Source organism: Amblyomma americanum, chromosome 7, assembly GCF_052857255.1.
Source record: "Amblyomma americanum isolate KBUSLIRL-KWMA chromosome 7, ASM5285725v1, whole genome shotgun sequence".
Classification (NCBI taxonomy): Eukaryota; Metazoa; Arthropoda; class Arachnida; order Ixodida; family Ixodidae; genus Amblyomma; species Amblyomma americanum.
In genome coordinates this window covers 158,602,642-158,624,842 of record NC_135503.1, presented here as the reverse complement: position 1 = coordinate 158,624,842, position 22,201 = coordinate 158,602,642, and the positions used below count along the sequence as shown (strand labels likewise).

At 50.9% G+C, this 22,201-nt stretch overlaps 1 pseudogene; it reads left to right on the top strand.

The window, feature by feature from the left end:
• LOC144098191 (uncharacterized) overlaps positions 1–12,155 on the top strand; it is a 57,744-nt pseudogene extending 45,589 nt beyond the window's left edge.
• The last annotated feature ends 10,046 nt before the right edge of the window (positions 12,156–22,201 follow it).

The window sequence follows — 22,201 nt, the reverse complement described above, 5'->3', positions numbered from 1 at the left end:
TGCGGGAGATGCTCACCGCGCTCACAGCGATAGCGTCTTTGCCTGTAATGTTATAATTCGTGCCGCATCATCCATCGAGCGAGGAAGTCAGACACGTCCTTCGAGTTGGCTAGCCAGCATAGCGCGTGATAGTGATCACAACTTTAAAAGGCCTGCCGCTCAAGTACAGGCGGAATTTCGATGCGGCCCACACTTCCTTTCTTCTTTCACTTTCTACTTTACCACTTTCCTTACGGCGCTGTTTGGGTGTCCAGCGAGATAAGTGAGACAGTTACTGCGTCATTTCCACTCCACAAAAAAACAATTTTTCATACTATCGCAAGGCACTCCTATGTCGTGTAATAATTCGCTTCTACCTTTGGTAAAGACATGCTGGCGCAGGCTAATCGTCTTCCGCGTTCTTTCTGCTTCTTGACGAGTACGGCGCTTAGCCCCACGATGCTTGTGTCGAAGTGTCCAAGGATGGGCGGCGGCTGCAATCAGCGCTTAAGTTCCTGGAATTCTTCATGTTGAGGAGCTTCCCATTTGAATGGCACATCCGACATCGTTAGCTGTGTCAAGGGTCCGGTGACGCGAGAAAATTAGGCCTTTACACCACGTCGGTAATACGCCCAAAGATACAGGGATCAGCGCCCAGCTTTCTCATCGGTCGGCTGTGGAAGCTGAGCGATAGCGGCGGTCTTCTACGGATCCGGTTGGATTCTCTCGTTGCTAACGATGTTCCCTAGCTTCCTGTAAGCGAAAGGGCACTTCTCTGGCTTCAGGGTCAGCCCTGATGACTTGATTGCCTCAAGCACGGTTCGCAGCCTTTTAATATGATTGTCAAAGGTCGATGAGAAACTACGACATCATCTAAGTATACAAGACAAATCTGCCTCTTGAGACCCGCCAATACTGTGTCCATTAGACGCTGGAACGTTGCTACAGTAGAACAAAGTCCAAAATGGCATTACCTTAAACTCGTATAGGCCGTCGGACGTGATGAAGGCGGTATTCTCACGTTCTGTTTCATCGACCTCGATCTGCCAGTATCCGCTCTTTTAAGTCCATGGACCAGAAGTATCTGGCGTCGCATATGCGGTCTAGGGTATCGTCGATACGAGGAAGGGGTTAAACATATTGTTACGTGACGGCAAGCTGATGAATGAGATGACAAATGGCTACAGAAAGATTTGAATGGCGGACGGCCTGGCGCGAGCACTCCTGCTCGCTCCACTGCACACTTCGTCCTCTTCTACTTCGGCACACTACCCGCGGGACCACCGGGGGATCGTCCCGATCACGAACAAGAAGAGCGGCAGTATATTCTATGCACTATAGTGGCAGTGAAGATGACATGCTGTAGATGACGACGGGGCTTGAAAAATGGTTGAATACAGAAGAAGCCTTGGTTACCTTGGTTATCAAGGTAACCAGGGTAATGTTCAACAGTCTAGCAAGGTCACAGCAGTTCACAATTGGCAGTGAGAGCCCAGAAGTGGTAAAGGAATTCGTCTACTTAGGGCAGATAGTGACAGCTGATCCGGATCATGACAGGGAAATAACTACAAGGATAAGAATGGGGTGGAGCGCATATGGCAGGTTCTCTTAGATCATGATTTTACCAATATCCCTCAAGAGAAAAGTTTACACCAGCTGTATCTTACCGATACTCACCTACGGGCAGAAACGTGGAGGCTAACGAAAAGAGTTCAACTTAAGTTAAGGACAACGCAGTGAGCCATGGAAAGAAAAATGATAGGTGTAACGTTAAGAGACCTGAAGCGGGCAGAGTGGGTGAGAGCAAAAACGCCGGTTAATAACATCCTAGTCGAAATCAAGAGGAAGAAATGGGCTTGGGCAGGACATGCAAAGCGAAGGCAAGATAACCGCTGGTCCTTAAAGGGAATATGCAATAAATTAATTGAGATTACGTAAAGTAGACGAGAGATAGGCATTTCATCACTCGTCGCCCCAACGTAAAAATTTTTAAGCTAGTATCAATAACACCGAAGATATTGTCACGAGGTGGTGACGGGAACTCCGCCGGGGTCACGTAGCACCGACTGGGGTCCGGTCTTGAGGAAGGCACAGAGCAGCTCGTAAGAGAATACTTTAATAGGCTGGCTTACGCCCACTAAGAACAGCTCTGAAAACTCAGCGGCGGCGATAGCAGCGAACGTGCTCGGCGGTCGTCGACTAACAGAATGCCCGCCGCTCTTAGCCGTGCTCGATTTTAAAGGCGGCAAGGAAAGTTCCAGAATATAGTAGGCACACTTGCGCGAGGCTAGGAAAAATCGAGATAACTCTGGTCGCGTCTCGCGTCCCAGAAAATTGATAATGCGGCGTGCCTGCCGCGATAAGAAGATCAGACAAAAAGCAAGCTTCGCGGCATTACTCCCCCCTTAAAGAAGCATCGACCCGATGCTTAAAAACAGGGATAACGGACATAAAGATACAGAGCATACAAAATAAATACTCATAATGTAAACACAAAGAGTCATTAGCGCGAATAGTAAGGCTTCAGACGGGCGACGTGGACAACTTCTGAGCGTGTGCGGCGTCTCTGGGATGCTGTAACTCCGTCAGGGAAGACTTCATAGTCCAGATTACCCAGTCTGCGAAGAATCCTGTACGGGCCGAAATAGCGGCGCAGAAGTTTTTCACTCAGTCCGCGGCGGCGAATCGGCGTCCAAACCCAAACTCTATCGCCTGGCTTGTATTGCACTGCGCGTCTTCGAAGATTGTAGCGTCGGGCGTCGGTGCGCTGCTGGTCTTGTATTCTCTCACGGGCAAGTCGTCGAGCTTGTTCTGCGCGCTGCAGGTAGGCGGCGACGTCGAGGTTACTTTCGTCGGTAACGTCGGGCAGCATGGCGTCGAGTGTGGTCGTGGCCTCCCTCCCGTGGACGAGACTAAATGGTGTCATTTGGGTGGTCTCTTGCACAGCGGTGTTGTAGGCGAACACCACATAGGGAAGAATGACGTCCCATGTCTTGTGTTCTGCGTCTACGTACATAGAAAGCATATCGGCGATGGTCTTGTTGAGGCGTTCTGTAAGCCCGTTTGTCTGCGGATGGTACGCAGTTGTTCTCCGGTGACTTGTATGGCTGTGCTGCAAAATGGCCTTGGTTAGCTCCGCCGTGAACGCTGATGGCACTTTTTTAAGCCTGTTATACTTAGTGGCACAGGCAGGGGCTTATTGGTTTACATTCTTTTTCTGGCTGCCCCACCATACTTTTTGTCTGTTATCAGTATTTCGGGGGCGCCGTGTCGTGAAAGAATGGATTCGACGAAGAATTTGGCGACTTCTGCTGCTGTGCCGTTCGGGAGGGCCTTTGCTTCGGCGTACCTGGTGAGATAATCGGTCGCCACAATAATCCACATGTTGCCCGTCGTTGATGTTGGGAAGGGGCCAAGTAGGTCCATACCGACCTCCTGGAAAGGTCTTGATGGCGGTCGAATCGGCTGCAGGAACCCTGCTGGTCTTTTCGGTGGCGTTTTCCGGCGTTGGCATTCACGACAACTCTTAACGTAGTGCGCGACGTCGGAGGATAGACGAGGCCAGTAATATCTCTCTTGGATTCGGCGGAGGGTGCGAGTAAACTCGAGGTGGCCAGCCATTGGTTCATCATGCGAAGCCTGCAGAATTTCCTCCCGAAGGCTCTTCGGGACGACTAGAAGGTAGGCGGCCTTGTTCGGTGAGAAATTCTTCTTCACGACGATTCCCTGTTGCAGACAGTAGGACGATAGTCCACGCCTGAAGAGGGCAGGAGGTGAAGGAGACTTCCCCTCAAGATACTCGTGCAGGCGCTGTAGGTCAGGATCAGATTGCTGCTGTCGTGCGAAGTCGCTGGAACTTAGCAGTCCAAGGAAAGCATCGTCGTCATCGTCTTTTGGCGGCGTGTCGACAGGGGCTCGTGACAGGCAGTCAGCGTCGGAGTGCTTTCGCCCAGACTTGTAGACCACCGTGACGTCGAATTCTTGGAGGCGCAAGCTCCATCGAGCGAGACGGCCAGACGGATCCTTCAAGTTAGCCAGCCAGCACAATGCATGGTGGTCGCTCACAACCTTGAACGGGCGTCCATACAAGTAGGGACGGAACTTCGATGTAGCCCAGACGATCGCAAGGCACTCCTTTTCAGTGGTCGAATAGTTCGCTTCTGCTTTCGACAATGAACGACTTGCATATGCTATTACGTTTTCGACTCCTTCGTTTTTCTGGACGAGCACGGCGCCTAGACCAAAGCTGCTTGCGTCGGTATGGATTTCTGTCTCGGCGTTTTCGTCAAAGTGCCCTAGCACCGGTGGAGACTGCAGGAGACGCTGAAGTTCGTTGAAGGCTTCCGCTTGTGCCGAATTCTATGTGAATGGTACGTCTGCCTTGGAGAGCTTGGTCAGAGGTTCCGCGACGCGCGAAAAATTCCTCACAAAGCGTCTGTAATAAGCACACAATCCCAGAAATCTGCGGACCGCCTTCTTGTCATGAGGCTGCGGGAAATTGGCAATGGCGGCTGTCTTCTGCGGGTCGGGGCGCACGCCGTCCTTGCTGATGATGTGGCCGAGAAACAATAGTTCGTGGTAGGCAAACCGGCACTTTTCAGGCTTCAGGGTAAGTCGGATAACTTGATTGCGTCGAGTACTGCCTTCAGCCTCCGGAGGTGTTCCTCGAAGCTCGCTGCGAAGACTACAACGTCGTCTAGATAGACGAGACAGGTTTGCCACTTGAGGCCTGCCAACACTGTGTCCATTACCCTTTGGAAAGTTGCGGGTGCGGAGCAAAGCCCAAATGGCATGACTTTGAACTCGTACAGTCCGTCCGGTGTGATGAAGGCAGTCTTTTCCCGGTCTCTTTCGTCGACTTCAATCTGCCAATATCCACTCTTGAGATCCATCGACGAGAAATACTTGGCGTGGCAGAGCCTGTCCAGAGTGTCGTCGATCCTCGGGAGGGGGTAGACGTCTTTTTTCGTAATCTTGTTCAGACGCCGATAATCGACGCAGAATCGAAGAGCACCGTCTTTCTTTCTCACTAGAACGACCGGTGCCGCCCATGGGCTCTTCGAAGGTTGGATGACGTCGTCGCGAAGCATTTCCTCTACTTGGTCCCGGATGGCCTGTCGTTCTCGCGGCGATACACGGTAAGGGCTTTGGCGGAGAGGTCTGGTGTGTTCGTCGGTTATAATTCGATGTTTGGCTATCGTCGTTTGTCGCACCTTTGATGACGAGGCGAAACATTCGCTGTAACTTTGAAGAAGGGTGATTTTCTCTTGTCGTTCCCGGGGTAATGCTGGGTTGATGGCGAACGTGGGAGCATGGTCTTGCTTTAGGCTGTCATTTGCAGGTTCGTCGGAGATGATGAAGGCGTCCAGTAAATCAGTTGCTTCGTCCAAGAACGCAATTGTAGTGCCTCTGTTGAGGTGTCGGTATTCTTCGCTGAAGTTCGTGACCAGTACTTCGGCTTTTCCATGCCGCAAATGAGCGATGCCTCTTGCGACGCCAAGTCGTCTGTCTAAGAGCAACTGCGTGTTTCCCTCGATGATGCCTTCTGCGTCTTCGAAATTTCTTGCACAGACGGGGACGATGACGCTGGACCGGGGTGGGATGGTTAGTTCTTCATCGAGAACACTGAGGGCCTTTGACTGCTCTGGGGTCGTTTTCGGAGGTAAAGCTTCGTCCGTCGGAAGCGTGATGGACTTGGACTTGAGGTCGATGACTGCGCGGCGCTGTGTCAAGAAGTCCATCCCCAGAATGACGTCACGGGAACATTTCTGAAGTACGACGAATACTGTCGGATATGTGTGTCCGTTGACAGTCAGTCTCGCAGTGCACCTTCCTGATGGCGTGATGAGGTGTCCGCCTGGTGTGCGTATCTGCGGGCCATCCCAAGTCGTCGTCACTTTCTTGATCCGGTCGGCGAAGGAACCACTCAGCACGGAATAGTCAGCTCCCGTGTCGATTAGAGCAGTAACGTTTCGGCCGTCGACAGTCACCTCTAGACCGGAAGTCCTTGCTCTTGCGTTGCACGTAACTTTCGGCGTCGGGTCACGGCTTGGTCGGTGATTGCGACTGCGGCTGCAGGGGCTTGTCGATGTCGGTGGCCTGGGGGTCTCTAAGTTGCGTCGTGTCGTCGTCGGTGCGGCGTCGCCGTGAGTTCTCGTCGTTGGAGGGTCTTTGTTTTTTTGCCGGGAAGCAGCCTCACCTCCTAAGGTTGCTGTTTTCAGTTTCCCCTACGGGGGCTGGGAGACCTTCCTCGCACAGCCGCTGCGTAGCTGTGGCAGGGCGACGTGAAGCGCGAGGCTCGCGGCGAGGGTGAGCGGGAAAATCGGCTCGACACGTATTCGTCGCGGCGCAGGTAGTCGTCGATTTCTTGTGGATGTTGGCCGAAGCGTGGTCGTGGTGCGTCAACGGCGAATCCGCGAAGACCGATGCGTCGGAACGGGCAGTGACGCAGGACGTGACCGGCTTCACCGCAGTGGAAGCACAGCGGACGGTTGTCACGGGTTCTCCAGGTGTCGCATTTCCTTGGACCCGAACGTTGTTCGTAGGTCGGGTGGGCGGGGCCCGGAGGGCGGCGGTCCAGCACTGCTGGCTCACGTCGAATAGGGCTTGGGGTGGCACGTCGAGGCGCGGGCTTGCGTACTGCAGCGACGTAACTCATGGCTGGAGCTTGAGGTTCAGTCGTCGCAGAAGGGGAGCCAAGCGCATGCCGCACTTCTTCACGGACGACTTCCGTCAGGCTCGCTACTTGAGGTTGTGAAGATGATGGCAGCAGCCGGCGTAGTTCTTCGCGGGCGATTTCACGGATGATCTCCCGCAAGTCGCTGGTTGTAGTCGTCGTATCCGGAAAGCTGGAGCAGACCTGCGGTGGTCGGTTGTACTGCCTTGTGCGGGTGTCCAGGGTCTTCTCAATCGTTGACGCTTCTTTGGCGAATTCGGCGACAGTCTTGGGCGGATTTCGTACGAGGCCAGCGAAAAGAGACTCCTTTACGCCCGCATTAGATATCCGGTTTTCTTCTCCTCCGTCATATTCGGGTCAGCTCGGCGGAAAAGACGCTGCATTTCTTCGACGTACATGCTGACAGTTTCGTTTGGGTGCTGCATCCGTGAGTCCAGCAGCATCTGCGCCTTTTCCTTCCGGAGAATGTTGGTAAACGCCTTCACGACTTCAGACTTGAATAATTTCCAGGTCTTCAAGGTAGTCTCGTGGTTTTCGTACCACGTTCTTGCAGGACCGTCAAGCGAAAAGAAAACATAGCGGAGCTTCATGTCATCTTCCCACCTGTTAAATATAGCCACGCGCTCAAAGTTGTCTATCCAATCTTCCGGGTCGTCGCCAGGGTAGCCGTGGAAGGTTGGAGGCACCCGTGGCTGGTGGAGCATGACAGGGGTGGACGTCGCTGGCTCGGTCATGGTGGGCGCTGGAGCTTGTTGTCGTTGTCGAGTAGGATCCGTAGTAATCCGTCCTGAGCTTGCAGGCCTTGAAGACGGCGGCTGTGTTGTACCTCGGGATCTTCTTGGCTCTCGTTCTCTACGGTGGATCTTCCAGGTTGGGTTGGGTGCATGTACCCCGCACCTCCACCAGATGTCACGAGGTGGTGACGGGAACTCCGCCGGGGTCACGTAGCACCGACTGGGGTCCGGTCTTGAGGAACACACAGAGCAGCTCGTAAGAGAATACTTTAATAGGCTGGCTTACGCCCACTAAGAACAGCTCTGAAAACTCAGCGGCGGCGATAGCAGCGAACGTGCTCGGCGGTCGTCGACTAACAGAATGCCCGCCGCTCTTAGCCGTGCTCGATTTTAAAGGCGGCAAGGAAAGTTCCAGAACATAGTAGGCACACTTGCGCGAGGCTAGGAAAAATCGAGATAACTCTGGTCGCGTCTCGCGTCCCAGAAAATTGATAATGCGGCGTGCCTGCCGCGATAAGAAGATCAGACAAAAAGCAAGCTTCGCGGCATTACTCCCCCCTTCCATCCCATCTTCTTATCGCGGCAATATAGACTATTAAAAGTTACGCTCCTCTTCTCCCCCCCCCCTCACTCGTACATGCGGGGCAGTAGACAAAAATAAAGAAAACAGCTCTGGCACTGGGCCCCGCCCATGAATACGCCATCCGCTGACGTTCCTTTTGCAACTTCCGGTTGTCGCTCCTAGCACACCAGCAGCAGCGTCGGCGGCGTGACTGCGGCGCACGTCGGGTTTCTTTGCTTTTCGTCTGTTGTAGTTAGCAGTAATGGACCCGGACCTCAAGGCGCGACTGCTCGCTCTTACGGCCGCTATGGGCATAGAGCCCTACGCGTTCACGCCATACTGGCTGAACGCCAGCGACGACAGTAGCGACTCGGCGAGCCACTGCGAGTGGCTTCGGAACTCCCGACAGGAGACGGCAGAGGAAAATTGAAACCATATGCGCGAAGGCAATGCCCTGGCCCGCGCTTGCCCGAAAGCGTCGCGCGGCGGCACAAGCAGACGATTTTCACGGCTACCGGAACTGTGGTCGTGACGTCGTGGCTGCCGTGGCTCCCGCGAATGAGAGCGTGTGGTGGCCTGGCGACGTCATGGCTACAATGACGTCTTTTTTCACGATTTTACTTTCAATATCGGTTACTACGAGTACACCAATCGGCCCGCGAATTTTAAAAACATGGTCTTTAAAAATTATTAATAAATTGCCGGCTCAGTTCCGAAGACTCATACTTGGTGTGAATGCTTCTTAGCATCATTTCTATGCATTGAAAACATTTACAAGCGACTCTTTTTATTCATTGCATAGTTTCTTTAATGGTAACGGAGTTGATTCCAAGAGAAAGTAAACGTAGCAGGGGCGGCAGAAGGTAAGGTGGGCGGATGAGATTAGGAAGTTTGCAGGCAAAGGGTGGAAGCTGCTGGAAAAGGACAGGGTTAATTGGAGAGACATGGGAGAGGCCTTCGCCCTGCAGTGGGTGTAGTAAGACTGATGATGATGATGATGACAGAAGAAGCAGGTTAGCGCTTGCTGCCGCAGTAGATGAGACGATCGGCAACTGAGTCCCGGTCCACGAAGCATGCGGGCCGCAGGTTGCCAGGAGCCGACGAGCGAGGTCCTTGGACGCACCGAAAGACAGGTGCAGGGGGCGGTGCCCTCACGTGTGGGCAGCGTCTCGGGTCGGTCGGGTCATTCTGGTCGCGGAAACGTCATTTCGTCGTATATTGCGGTCCGGGCGGGGGACAGGGCTCGGGTGAGCGGTGAGGTCGGTTCAGGTCTGGCGGGCTGGGACACAGTCGGGCGGGACGGACCAGGTACCTATAGTCGATGATCCCGGCAGGCGCAGGACGCTGACGCTCCGGGACCAGGATGGCGATGAAGGGCCCTGCACCCCACACTAAATGTTACGTGACGGTAAGCTGATGAATGAGATGACAGATGGCTACAGAAAGATTTGAATGGCGGACGGCCTGGCGCGAGCACTCCTGCTCGCTCCACTGCATATTTCGTCGTCTTCTACTTCGTCGCAACATTTTTCTTCACATTGTTCAATCGACGGCAATCGACGCAGAACTGGAGATTACCGTTCTTCATCACAAGGACGACCGGTGCTGCCCAGGGGCTCTTCAATGGCTGGATGATGTCGCGAAGCGTTTCTTTCATTTGCTCCTGGATGGCAATTCTCGCTCTTGGGGAGGCACACGCTAGGGGCTTTGGCGGAGAGCCTGGGTGAGCAGGCCGGTTACAATATAGACTGGAAATCGGCGTTTGTCGGCCCTTAGGTGATAACGAGGAGCACTCGCCGGAGCTTCGAAGCAGACTGAGTATCGGTCTCGTCTCCGGGGCAGGGCTGGTTCATATCGGAAACGGGCTTGAGATGTTCCTTAGGTGAACCTTCTGGGATTTTATCAAAGAAGGCGAAGGCGTCGTGAGTCTCGGATAGTCCGTCTAAGAAAGCGATCGTCATTCCTTTGTTGACGTGCCGGTATTCTTCGCTTAATTTCGTCAGAAGCATTTGAGCTTGGTCATAGCCGAAATGGGCGATGCCTCTTGCGATGCCGACACTCAGTATAGAAGCAGGCCTAACCACAGTAGAAACGCAGTGGGCGGTTGTCGGGAGCCCTCCACTCGTCCTATTTCCTATAGCCGTTGTGTCGCACGTAAGGTGGGCATGCGGGAGCTAGGGAGCGTCGTTCTCGGAGAGCTGGTTACCGTCAAAGAGGGGGGTCTCGTCGGGGCACAGGACGGAGCAATGCGGCGGCGTAGGTCACGGCTTCCGCTTCCGTTTGTGTCAGCGACGACGGGGAGCCAAGCGCATGTTGCACTTCTTCAGGGTGACGTCCGTGAGCGAAGCCACCCAACACTGCTGCGTTGGCGATGGCAGCAGTCAGCGCAGTTCTTCCCGAACGATTTTGCGCATTAGATACCGCAGGTTATCCCGCTTGCAGGTGTATCATCAAAGGGGCCTGTCGACAGCAATTGAAGTGGTCGATTGTACTGACAGGTCTTCTCGATGGTAGAAGCTTCCACCACCGATTCGGCGACGGCCGTTTCTGGAGGATTCCGTATCAGGCCGGCGAACAGTTCCTCCATTACGCCACGCATCAGAAAAGTGAGCTTCTTTCAATAAGCAATTTGTAGAATCTGTTTGCTTGTTGTGCAAACAGGGAACGTCAATGAGGAAAGTTACTGCTGCTACTTCGAACATCCATTTAGCTTACATGCCTACTGTTACTGAGCTATAATTATGGGACGTATTGAAAACAATGTCAATCACAAAATCGCCAGGGTATGATGGTGTTAGAATGAGGGATCTCGTAGTGCATTTTGACAGATTTAAAAACATATTACTTCATATTATAAACAGAACTTTCACAACCGGACACATTCATAGGTACATTAAAATAAGTTTAATAGGACCATTGCACAAAAAAGGCTCGAAAAGAGCTGTTAATAATTACAGGCCAATTTCAATCTTGTCCGCCATCGCTTGCATCTCGGAGAAAATTGTACATGCCAGTACGACGTCCTTTTGTGATAAGTACCATCCACTAAATGCCGCTCAGTATGGTTTCCGCAAAGGCAAAAGTACCACAAGTGTACTAGAAGGTTTTCATGATTTAATCTGTAAAGAAATAGATAAAAATAACATTGTCCCTACACTTTTTAATGATTTGCAAAAAGCGTTTGATAATATTAACCGCAATTTATTATTAGCTAAACTCTATCACTTTGGCTTCAGAGGTCCTTAGACGTCGTTTTTTAATAGCTATTTTACTGATCGAGATCAATGTGTTCGAACAGGTGAATCGTATATTACGGCCTTCTTCTTCTGTGGTTGAAGAAAGGATGAAAAGTAGGAAGACGCGGGCTTGTCTACTGGAGGGCTAGCCTCCACGCCCACTGCCGGCGTGTCGTAGAAGGAGGAGGGGAGGGGGAAAAAGATTTAAAAGAGAGAGTAGGCGTGCAGTCGCAATGATCATGTCAGGTGACATGTGCTGCCCCCTTGGGCCTAGAGGCGGCCGGAGAGGCCGGTGGCCTCCAGGAAGGAGAGGTGCCGGAAGGCCTTGGCAGGATGGTGGCCGCCGGGGAAGAGAAGGTGATCCACTGAACAGCAGGGGAGGCCCAAGGAGCGATAGCCCGCCTCCATGATTGTCCTTGCGGGAACAAAGGCAGGGCACTCGCATAGGAGTGCTGGGCTGTCTCCTCTGGGTAATTGCAGAGGGTGCACCCAGGGGAGGCGGAGAGGCCAAGGCGGAAGCCGGTGTTGGCGCAGCCTACCCCGAGTCTCAGGAGGAGGCTGCACTCTTTGCAGTCCAAGCCAACAGATGGGAGAGGGTGTGGAGGATGGCCATTAGCCACCATGGCATCTGGGTGGTCGAGGAGGAGGTGGCGATTCACTATGCTACTTGCCAGGTCCAAGGGGCAGAAGTTCCTGGAGAGAGGAGTTCCAGGGGAGTGTGCAGCTTTGGCCAGGGAGTCGGCATCTTCGTTGCCCTGGATTCCAACATGGGCCGGGACCCAGGTCAGACGGATGCGGGTTCCCCTGGTGCAAAGTGCGTCATGCCGCCAAGACAGCCTGCGGGCGATGGGAGGGGGGGGGGGGGCTTGAAGGGCCTCTGGAGGAGCTGGAGTGCTGCCCTGAAGTCAGTATAGATGGCTGCCTCCTTGACCCTAGGGCGTTCGCCCAAGATATCAGCCGCCAAGTGAATGGCGGCCAGCTCGGCGGTTGTGGACGAGGCCACAAATGGGAGTCTGGCCTGTCTGCTCACGACGAGCGATGGGGAAGTGCAGACTGCAGCCGCAGATGGGCAGACTACAGTGTTACACGTTTCAACGGGTGTTCCTCAGGGATCAGTTTTAGGACCCTTATTATTTAATATTTACGTCAATGATATGACCCATCTTCCTTTAAACTCGCACGTTTTTTATATCCAGATGACACTGCTCTGGTGATACCAAGTGAAACTTGTGGAGGAGCATCCGGCAGGATGCAACGGGATGTTCATTTTTTGATAGGATGGTTCAATGCTAATCAGGTTTATACTAATATCTAAAAAAATTGGCGGTGGTTTAGCTCTGGTTAAACCTGGAGTGTTGCAATAGCTACAGCTGGCCGAGTGGAACTTGGCCACGTGACGAAACACGTGATCAGCCACGGCGCCGCGCCGCCGGCAGCTTCTCCGCACCACGTGACCAACCACGCTGAAGGCTCGAAATGCTACCATAATGTAGCTATCGCTACAAAACCTACCTTCTATGTTTTCATAGCCCATACCAACAACTTTGAACATGCTCTAATATATATATATATATATATATATATATATATATATATATATATATATATATATATATATATATATATATATATATATATGCATGATAGGATCTGTACATGCTGCACATGTCCTCCTTTGGATTATAAATCGAGCTTCAAGCATCTTGGGATGACATATGACGAAACCCTGTCATGGAGCTTCCATATACTCAAGAGCTAGCCAAACGTTTGCGCCTGGTTTGTGTTTATATGTATGCCCTATGATCTATTTGCTATGTGTTGGTTAGAAAAATGGTTTATAAAGGGTTAGGAGAGTCCATATTGCGACATGAAATAACAATTTACGGCACCGCATCATTATGAGGTAAACGTACTAAGCCGCATGCTGTACAGAATTGCAACTAATCTCGTTTACGGAACCAACTATCATGATAAAGCAGTAATAGCTAGTACAGAACATTTTGGGATGCTACGTGTACACAAGCAATTTATTTTTGATATATCGCGCAAACATTTCTTCCTCAGCTCCTTTAAAACCGACATTAAAGTACAGGGTCTCCGTCAGTCGGAAAAATACGTCATACCCCGCATCTTCACTAATTACGGAAAAAAACCGCAACCATTATGCTCCTTATTACTTCAATAAGATACAAACCGTCCCGAACATTAATGCATTCAACCAACTTAACAGGTATCTTCGATCGTAGGTGAATAATAATATTGAGTGACAAATTTTTATTACTTTTTCCCATGTTCTCAGCATTGTCATTTCGTGTATAAAAGTGATAACGGTGGAATACTTTCTTGCACTTCATGTTTTTAGTACATGTGTTCGCCTTCCATCGCGGAAGCAATTTCTGAGTATGTATCTGGTTCATGCTCTTTTTGTTTTTGCATTTAATTCACTGCCGAGTCATGTACTACCTCGATGGAAAGAAACGCGAACCCGGCGCCAACACGCCCCGCTCTAGGAATTTATTTTCATCGCGCTTTACCTGGGCGGTACGAAAAAGACGTTAGAGTCATCCTAGAATGTATATCATGGACGAATATAGGGACATTTTGCTATCACCGAAGTAAAAGCGCGGTGAGAAGAAATTGAAACAGCGGAGCATGTTGGCGCCGGGTTGTTCGCGTTTCTTTCCATCGAGGCAGTACTTCACACCCCGGCTGCCCAGCCACGCACACGAGCGATAACGATTACGCGGGCTGGCGCATGTACTTACGAATTGAAGTGAATAAAATATATTATTACTATTATTATTATTAATTATGTAATGGTTGGCGCGCCTGAAAAGGCATTTCATTTCTTCCACATACGCAGTCAGGGTCTCGTTTGGGTGTTGAATTTGTGTGCAGCAGAACCTCCGCTGTTCTTTTTTTACGACGCTAGTGAGCGTTCCCAGTAGCTGCTTCTTGAAGGCCACCTAGATCGTGAGGGAAGGTTTGTGGTTTTCAAACCACGTTCCGGCAGGGCCGTCCAATGCGGAATAAACGTTACGAAGCTTGCCGCTGCCGTTCAGCGCTGCCACGCGGTTGTACACGTCCGGCCAATATTCTACATCTTCGTGCGGTTCTCCATGGAAAGTCGGTGGCTCACGGGGCTGGACAAGAACGACGGGCGTTGACAGTGCGCCAGGTTCCATCGTGGAGGGCATAGCAGGACAGCACCTACACCAGATGTCCCGCAGCGGTGACTGCAGTCCGGAGTGCAGGAAGAGAGCGAAAAGGCTTTCCAAACGAAACTATGAGTGAACAGCACCAACTAGCCCAAGAATCAGCATTGTTGAAACTATTAGGCTGACTTGCGCCTAGAATGACTCGGCGGTGGCGTAGCAGCAAACGCGCTCGGCGGTCCCGTCACTCTCGGCCGTGCACAATTTAAAGCCGACCACGAACTTACAAGATATAGTGTACAAAATAACCGAACAGGCTGGAAGACCTTAGATCATTTAAGCCTGGCTGCGATCCAGCGAGATGTGACCGCGTCTTGCATGAAAAATAATGCAATAAAGCCGCGTAACGGTGGCGTTAAACAAGAACAAATAAACGTTCCAAAGCTGCGCGTCAATATTTTTTTTGACGATTTCCTACTTAAACATTCTGTATGCCCCCAGTGCCGATTTTGCCTGCAGCCTTGTTTTCTAGAGACCCCTATCTGTTTCTTTTCTCTTTTTCTTAACCGACATTTCCTGATTTGCATCCCAGCTGCTGTCCAGATATTTTCTTTCATTTTTCTAGCCCGCTTCCTCCATTCTGAGTCACATTCCCCATCTAGAAATAACTGATAACTTTGCTGGCCCACTACCTTTTCCCAATTTCTCTCAATCGCTCCTCAAATTCTGTCCTACTGCTAGCTTCTCTGCTCTCGAATGATGTCCATCCCATTGTCGCCTTGTACCCCGATTTAGTGTATTGCTCGAGCTTTCAGAGAAAGCCTACCTACCCCACGCTGCTTCATTTCTAACCTTACTTGAACCCCTTTTCACATGCACTGGACCGCATTGCCGAAAGTCAAACTAGGAACCAGCACCCCTTTCCAGATCCCTCTTACCACACTGCACATAATGTAAGGCCCTATTTTTCAGGAGCTGCATTCCTCCTACCTGTTGCATATTTTTCACGCTCAGTTAGATACTAAGCAACATTATTTATCCACACCACAAGATATTTGTACTTATTCACTACCTCTAGGTTGACCTCCTGTATCCTGTGCTCAACGCCCTGATCATTAAAAGACATGACTGCCCATTTCCCCTCAACAAACTGAAGACCTATCTCCACCTGTACTAGAGATGCCCATCAACCTCTGCAGATAATTCTTGTCAGCCCTCAGCACTGTCATATGTTCTCCGGAGCAACAACTGCTTCAACAACCTAGGTAGCACCGAACATTAGAATAGTGTTATAAAAATGTTATGCAAGTTGCAGTAACGTTACATGTTCCATTGCAATGTTACTTAACGTTAAAAATTAACATATAACATTGTGTGTAATATAGAAACGCTATTCTAACGCTCTATAAAAACATTGCTTGAATATAGACTTCGAAACGTTACAGTAATGTTAGAATCCTAACTATCAAACAACATTACAAATAAATTCTGAGCACTGATTTCTAAAACTTCTTCCACTGTTTTTACAGTAAAGATGTTTTTCAACTAGCAATACTTTGCAACCACATCTCAGTACTCACTATAGATTCACTATAGATTGCGTGCGCAGCCCCATTATTTTGTCAGAAAACTTCGGTTACTACCCATTCGCCACTATCCCTCATAGGACATACCTTAGTAATGGGTATATAAGCTTGACTCCATGATATCCCTTCGGAGGTGAGCGAATACGAGTTGTATGTTGTGCTGTAGTGTGGAACTGAAGTGTCTCCCTCATTGCTGGTTCTTGCAAAGCGTTGTTGTGTGCCAGCACAACCGGCGGCCTGCATGCTTGTGCAGGGCTGTTTCATCATTTTCCAGAATGTTACATTTGTGTTACATCTATGCTGTTTACATGTCTTATTTATGTTTGGGGAAGGTTATTCTAACATTTATATGTAATATTACATTAACATTAGATAAAAAGGACCTTAAGCACATTGAAAAAACATTTTATCATAAAAATGTAATATTATCGTAAAGTTTCTGTGCTACCAAGGAACAGATACCCTATGCAGCATGAAACCCTCGCCCATGGTGTAAAAATGCCCTCGCCATTATCGGCAGCAGCCCCTAGATACCAGCTTCGAAGGGTCATGTTCACAGAGCCGACCACCATGCGCTACATAAGGAAAGTGCACGGTGCTGTCGACTGGCTAAAGCCGGGCTACAATCACTGCCACGAGCCGAATGATGAGTTGAGAGGAAGATTTAAAAAGACGCGCTTCGCAAGAGCCACGTTTTCCAAAGCGACAACTGCTTCAACAACATATACCCCATGCAGCAAGGAGACCTCGCTGTAATCGGCGGCAGCCCCTAGATGGCAACATTGCCCTGAAAGGCCATGTGACCACACACCCACCCACCGCGCGCTACATGTTGCGACTGAAGAATGAAAACGAGAGTACACGGACTTGTTCACTGGCTAAAGGTCCGCTACAATCACTGCCCGGTGCAAATTACGAGTTCAGATGTGGGGAAGACTAAGAGACTCGCGTCGTAACAGGCACGTTCTCCGGAGCGACAGCTGCTTCGACAACAGATACCCCGTGTAGGAAGGCAGCCTGTATATCCCAGCACCGCAAGGCTATGTTGCCACACACCCACCCACCGCGCGCTACATATTGCGACTGAAGAATGAAAACGAGAGCACACGTTCTTGTTGACTGGCTCAAGGTCATCTACAATCACTGCCAGGTGCAAATTATGAGTTGAGATGTGAGGAAGATTAAAAAAGACGCGCGTCGTAACAGTCACGTCCTCCGAATCGACAACTGCTACATCAACAGATACCCCGTGTCGCAAGGAGCCCTTGCAGTAATCTGCGGGAGCCCCTAGATCCCAGCCTTGAAGAGCCATGTTGCCACACAACGACGCACCGAGCGCTACAAGTTGCAACTGAAGAATGCAAAGCACACGGACCTGTCGACTGGCTCAAGGTCACCTACAATCATTGCCAGGTGCAAACGATGACAGTTGAGATGTTAGGAAGGTTAAAGAGACTCGCGTACTAGCAGACACGTTATCCAAATTTAACAACTGCTTCAACAACAGATATCTCATGTAGCAAGGTAGCCCGTAGATCCCATCCCGAAACGCCATGTTGCCACGCACCCGCTCATGCGCACTGCATGTTGTTGCAACTGAACAATGAAAAGGAAAGTACACAGACTTGTCGGCTGGCTCCATGTCAGCTACAAACACTGCCAGGTGCAAATGGGAGTTGAGATGACTCGCATTCTACCGGCCACGTTCTCCGAATCAAACACTGCTTCAACAACAGATACCTCATGTAGCAAGGCAGCCCGTAGCTCCCAGCCCAGAAGCATGTTGTCACGCAGCCGCTCACCACGCGCTACATATTGTTGCGACTGAAAACTGAAAGGGAAAGTATACAGGCCTGTCGACTGGCCCCAGGTCAGCTACAAACACTGCCAGGTACAAATGGGAGTTGAGATGACTTGCGTCCTACCAGCCACGTTCTCCGAATCAAACACTGCTTCAACAACAGATACCTGATGTAGCAAGGCAGCCCGTAGCTCCCAGCCCAGAAGCATGTTGTCACGCAGCCGCTCACCACGCGCTACATATTGTTGCGACTGAAAACTGAAAATGAAAGTATACAGGCCTGTCGAATGGCTCCAGGTCAGCTACAAACACTGCCAGGTACGAATGGGAGTTGAGATTACTCGCGTCCTACCGGCCACGTTCTCCGAATCAAACACTGCTTCAACAACAGATACCTCATGTAGCAAGGCAGCCCGTAGCTCCCAGCCCAGAAGCATGTTGTCACGCAGCCGCTCACCACGCGCTACATATTGTTGCGACTGAAAACTGAAAGGGAAAGTATACAGGCCTGTCGACTGGCTCCAGGTCAGCTACAAACACTGCCAGGTACGAATGGGAGTTGAGATGACTCGCGTCCTACCAGCCACGTTCTCCGAATCAAACACTGCTTCAACAGCAGGTACCTCATGTAGCAAGGCAGCCCGTAGCTCCCAGGCCAGAAGCATGTTGTCACGCAGCCGCTCACCACGCGCTACATGTTGTTGCGACTGAAAACTGAAAATGAAAGTATACAGGCCTGTCGACTGGCTCCAGGTCAGCTACAAACACTGCCAGGTACAAATGGGAGTTGAGATTACTCGCGTCCTACCGGCCACGTTCTCCGAATCAAACACTGCTTCAACAACAGATACCTCATGTAGCAAGGCAGCCTGTAGCTCCCAGCCCAGAAGCATGTTGTCACGCAGCCGCTCACCACGCGCTACATATTGTTGCGACTGAAAACTGAAAAGGAAAGTATACAGGCCTGTCGACTGGCTCCAGGTCAGCTACAAACACTGCCAGGTACGAATGGGAGTTGAGATGACTCGCGTCCTACCAGCCACGTTCTCCGAATCAAACACTGCTTCAACAACAGGTACCTCATGTAGCAAGGCAGCCCGTAGCTCCCAGGCCAGAAGCATGTTGTCACGCAGCCGCTCACCACGCGCTACATGTTGTTGCGACTGAAAACTGAAAATGAAAGTATACAGGCCTGTCGACTGGCTCCAGGTCAGCTACAAACACTGCCAGGTACAAATGGGAGTTGAGATGACTTGCGTCCTACCAGCCACGTTCTCCGAATCAAACACTGCTTCAACAACAGATACCTGATGTAGCAAGGCAGCCCGTAGCTCCCAGCCCAGAAGCATGTTGTCACGCAGCCGCTCACCACGCGCTACATATTGTTGCGACTGAAAACTGAAAATGAAAGTATACAGGCCTGTCGAATGGCTCCAGGTCAGCTACAAACACTGCCAGGTACGAATGGGAGTTGAGATTACTCGCGTCCTACCGGCCACGTTCTCCGAATCAAACACTGCTTCAACAACAGATACCTCATGTAGCAAGGCAGCCCGTAGCTCCCAGCCCAGAAGCATGTTGTCACGCAGCCGCTCACCACGCGCTACATATTGTTGCGACTGAAAACTGAAAGGGAAAGTATACAGGCCTGTCGACTGGCTCCAGGTCAGCTACAAACACTGCCAGGTACGAATGGGAGTTGAGATGACTCGCGTCCTACCAGCCACGTTCTCCGAATCAAACACTGCTTCAACAGCAGGTACCTCATGTAGCAAGGCAGCCCGTAGCTCCCAGGCCAGAAGCATGTTGTCACGCAGCCGCTCACCACGCGCTACATGTTGTTGCGACTGAAAACTGAAAATGAAAGTATACAGGCCTGTCGACTGGCTCCAGGTCAGCTACAAACACTGCCAGGTACAAATGGGAGTTGAGATTACTCGCGTCCTACCGGCCACGTTCTCCGAATCAAACACTGCTTCAACAACAGATACCTCATGTAGCAAGGCAGCCTGTAGCTCCCAGCCCAGAAGCATGTTGTCACGCAGCCGCTCACCACGCGCTACATATTGTTGCGACTGAAAACTGAAAAGGAAAGTATACAGGCCTGTCGACTGGCTCCAGGTCAGCTACAAACACTGCCAGGTACGAATGGGAGTTGAGATGACTCGCGTCCTACCAGCCACGTTCTCCGAATCAAACACTGCTTCAACAACAGGTACCTCATGTAGCAAGGCAGCCCGTAGCTCCCAGGCCAGAAGCATGTTGTCACGCAGCCGCTCACCACGCGCTACATGTTGTTGCGACTGAAAACTGAAAATGAAAGTATACAGGCCTGTCGACTGGCTCCAGGTCAGCTACAAACACTGCCAGGTACAAATGGGAGTTGAGATGACTCGCGTCCTACCAGGGGCGGTATTACGGATCGCTCTCAATCGAAACTGTCTCAAAAAGTGTCTCATTTGCCCCTCTCCCATTGGTCCGCCGTGGGCGGCGGCCATTTTGCTTTTTTGCGTCACTGAGTGACGTCGTAGATGGCCCAGAAGTGTTGACGTTGGCCACCTAATTATGCGGGCAGATTGAGACGATTTTTTGAGACTGGGAAATGTAGTCTCAAAGCGTTTGAGACGCAAAATGGCGGCTGTTTACATCGTCGTATACATACGCGGGTGTCAGCGCGAGCAACGGTGTCGGAGGGTGCATGAAGACGACTGACGCGTGGGACGAGTTATTTCGACGCTTCGACTTAAGAAGGAGTCTGCGCAGTGGCTGTGCGACGAACTCGCCGTTGAACTGAGAGGTGTGCAAGTGAGTGCGCTGTCAGTGGAGCGGCAGGTGCTGTGCGCGCTGCGCTTCTTCGCCTCCGGTGGGTTTCAAGGCGCCGTTGGAAATGAAGAAAAAAACATCGGCGCAGCCCAACCGACAGTGAACAAGTCTTTGCGGCGGGTAGCGGAGACCAATGTCAAAGTTGGGTCAGAGAAGGGGTGTGTTCGCTTTCCGAGGAGACCCGATGAGAAGGCGGCGGTGAAGGAGGGCTTCCTTTGCCTAAACTTTCGCGGCGGCAGCATCTCTGGCGTCGTCGGGTGTTTCGATTGGGCACTCATCACTATCAAGGACTCTGGGGGAAGTGCTGCGAACCAGCCGCAAGCGGTTCTACGCTGCGAACGTGATGGTGAGTATATACATCGGCCACTGTTTTTGACCGCATGAGTTCAGCTACAAGTGCGGGCCTCGGCAGCGAGAGTGAGTACGGGCTGTGCGTGTTTTTTCTCAGATCTGTGGCGCGAACATGCGCATCCTGGCCGCGGACTCGCGCTGACTCAGATTCTTCCGCAACGCGTTCGTCTGGCGGCATTCCGGGGCGGAGGAAGGCCTGCTGGACGGCGATTTTTTTTGGCGGGGGTAGACAGTAAAATAGCCGTGTCACCCGTCGGGCGAACTCAATCACATATATTGTGCTCCAGCACTATGCAGTTGCCCGGATCTGCTAAAACTACAAGAATCAGTCTGGCCAGTTACACCAATGCATACACGTTACAGTATGATACAGTGTATTGCCACCCTTTTGTTAATTACAATAGCAGCAGAAACACACCCAACACAAAACCTCCTCAATATCTCCCAGAAATATCCCTTCAGGACATTTGGAATGTTCCCAGGAGGTCATTTTTCTCGAAGACGTCCAAAAAACGTCCCCACAACTTGCCGTGTCCAAAAAGTTGTGCATCCCAGGCACGGCCCCAAAAGGTTAATTCTAGATTTCTGGGCTCGGGCTCAATAAAATTATTCTTTTTCATGCAGACTCCAGGCATCTAAGCGCACATGTGTTCCAAATTTCAGGCACATGCTTACGTTACAGGTGGTGTAATACATCAGTCCACTCGCATGTATGCTTCCTGGCTAGGCCATTCAGACTTACCTGTTTACAGGAAATGTGCTTTAACAAGGTGAAAATTTGGGCTGGTTGGTGCATTATCTTGTGACGGGAGCAGCGCAGCACGAAACAAAAAAGAGAGGCGGGACACGACGCTGAGAAACAGCCATATTTTTAATGCACGTTCGTCAAATATATACATATCGCTCGTATAAGAAGGAAAAGAAAAAAGCATGAAAATCGCACAAGATATACACGAGGTGAAATATTAAGACATCGCACGCAGATAATCAATTTCTCTGTCACGAAGCGCTGTTGAAGGTATGCAGACGCATATGTCGCTCTTTGGTCGGATGTTGAAGGCTTCTTCAATCTCCCTGATTCGTTGATCAAAATATGACGGGATGACCATTGTGTTGATAAGCTGCGGAGCGCATTCATGCTCTCTGCAATGTTTTGTTAATTCACTGCTTATGGCGCCCTTTAGGCATCTTTTGTGCTCTCGAAGCCGTTTATGCACACAGCGCCCTGTTTGACCAACGTAGGTGCGTCCGCATGACAGAGGTATTTCATAAACCCCGCTTTTCACACATTTCACATG